The following is a 2,500-nucleotide window of genomic DNA, read 5'->3' as shown; positions in this document are numbered from 1 at the left end:
GCTTTCAGCTACTTGAATAGGTCAAGCCAGGATTCATAAAACTTATACAACCTATGTGAGTGTGAAAAATGTGCATATGCAGGAAGGAGCAATTTGTCCTACTTTCAAAACAGTTTCACTCCACGTCTGGAAACTTCCAGAGCTATGTAGAGAATACAAATGAGCTTTAAACGCATGAGGAAAGAGGTTTGTATGCAAAAAGGAAAACAAAAGCATATCGTACTCATAAAATACTCAATATATAGATTCCAAAAAAGTGCTTCCAGAGAAAAGAGCTGAAAGAACACTATGGGATGTAAACCTGAATACCTTTCAATAATATGTTCTCCATCCATGCATACCACCTACATGATAAAAATCATCTCAGGTGAACGGATGACCGCGTGGCCTAATGGATAAGGCGTCTGACTTTGGATCAGAAGATTGAGGGTTCAAGTCCCTTTGTGGTCGTTTTTGGCCAATGGTCACACAATCTTCTTTACATTCAGAGTGGAAAAAGTCTTTTCCAATACTCTTGTAGTCCTCACTTTCTCATTACTAATCATTAATAAAGTGGAGTACATACTGTAAACTCATTCAGGTTGCATCTTCAGTCTAACTACTTGTGCATTTTAGTGGCATTAAAAAGTGCTTCTATGCCGACGCACTGAATATGTAATAGGTTTGCAGAATTTTGACGTGACAGAATGGGTTTTTAGCTTAAGTGTGTGTAGAAGAACTGCAAGGTGTGTGCCTATGTGTGCATAGAGTGGTACAGGTGTAAAATCTGTATGATTTGGGCAGTTAAAGTGCTGATTTTGCCTCCGAGTAAGAAAAGTACTACACAAAATGTATAAAGGATTGGCACATTGGCTGCCTTTGCTGATGCCCCCATTGCCTAATTTGTAGTGCAATGGTTAAGTTGCAGAGTGTGGTTGAACTTGGTTAGGAGACTTAGTGCCTCTTTCCGTGTCCTACTGATGATAAGGATGGCTTGATACCATTTTCTAAGCCCAGTATATTGAGAAAAGAAGTAAGTGAAGAAGAAGTGTGGAGTCGAAAGTGGTTCTCTAATTTCTCTCCACTTGCTAAAATTGCAAAGTCTCCATTATAGCATAGAAGAGAGCGTTAAAGTCGGGGATGGAAGAGGATGAAAATGGGAAGTTTACTTATAGAGAGAAGTGAGAAATGCCCTGTGTGCACACACCGGTGTCTGACCATAGAATACATTTAAATAATGCCTCTAGGAAAGAGCTATGCATGTGTGCCTCAGTGGCCTAATGGATAAGGCACTGGCCTCCTAAGCCAGGGATTGTGGGTTCGAGTCCCATCTGAGGTGATAACAAAAATCCTCCCTCTTTCTTTTCCAGAAAATTAGGTAGATTTATTACATGCTTACTCTCGGAAGTTTATGAGGGATTAGGTACTTTGAAACTGTCCCATTTTACTTGTGTACACTTCACAGTCATGTTAGTGTTCTGAAACTGCAAAGTAGATTTTTAAATGCCTATTTTTGTGAGATGCATTTTCGACCGGCCAGAACATATTCTTTTGGAAAAAATGATTTGAATTGAATTGGTGTGAATCTTGTTTCTAGAGGTGGTGACAGGCTTTCAGCTACTTGAATAGGTCAAGCCAGGATTCATAAAACTTATACAACCTATGTGAGTGTGAAAAATTAGCATATGCAGGAAGGAGCAATTTGTACTACTTTCAAAACAGTTTCACTCCACGTCTGGAAACGTCCAGAGCTATGTAGAGCATACAAATGAGCTTTAAACTCATGAGGAAAGAGGTTTGTATGGAAAAAGGAAAACAAAAGCATATCGTACTCATAAAATTCTCAATATATAGATTCCAAAAAAGTGCTTCCAGCGAAAAGAGCTGAAAGAACACTATGGGATGTAAACCTGAATACCTTTCAATAATATGTTCTCCATCCATGCATACCACCTACATGATAAAAATCATCTCAAGTGGACGGATAACAGCGTGGCCTAATGGATAAGGTGTCTGACTTCGGATCAGAAGATTGAGGGTTCGAGTCCCTTCGTGGTCGTTCTTGGCCAATGGTCACACAATCTGCTTTACATTCAGAGTGGAAAAAGTCTTTTCCAATACTCTTGTAGTCCTCACTTTCTCATTACTAATCATTAATAAAGTGGAGTACATACTGTAAACTCATTCAGGTTGCATCTTCAGTCTAACTACTTGTGCATTTTAGTGGCATTAAAAAGTGCTTCTATGCCGACGCACTGAATATGTAATAGGTTTGCAGAATTTTGACGTGACAGAATGGGTTTTTAGCTTAAGTGTGTGTAGAAGAACTGCAAGGTGTGTGCCTATGTGTGCATAGAGTGCTACATGTGTAAAATCTGTATGATTTGGGCAGTTAAAGTGCTGATTTTGCCTCCGAGTAAGAAAAGTACTACACAAAATGTATAAAGGATCGGCACATTGGCTGCCTTTGCTGATGCCCCCGTTGCCTAATTTGTAGTGCAATGGTTAAGTTGCAGAGTGT

General features: G+C 39.4%; 1 non-coding gene across 1 annotated transcript; it reads left to right on the top strand.

Moving 5' to 3' along the window:
* The first annotated feature begins 1,245 nt into the window (after window positions 1–1,245).
* TRNAR-CCU (transfer RNA arginine (anticodon CCU)) lies at window positions 1,246–1,318 on the top strand. The gene has a single exon. It is a non-coding gene; the product is annotated as a tRNA-Arg (tRNA).
* Window positions 1,319–2,500: the final 1,182 nt, after the last annotated feature.

Source organism: Triturus cristatus, chromosome 4_1 (genome assembly GCF_964204655.1).
Source record: "Triturus cristatus chromosome 4_1, aTriCri1.1, whole genome shotgun sequence".
Taxonomy (NCBI): domain Eukaryota; kingdom Metazoa; phylum Chordata; class Amphibia; order Caudata; family Salamandridae; genus Triturus; species Triturus cristatus.
The sequence above is the reverse complement of the archived record's forward strand: the minus strand, read 5'-3'. Positions and strand labels throughout refer to the sequence as shown.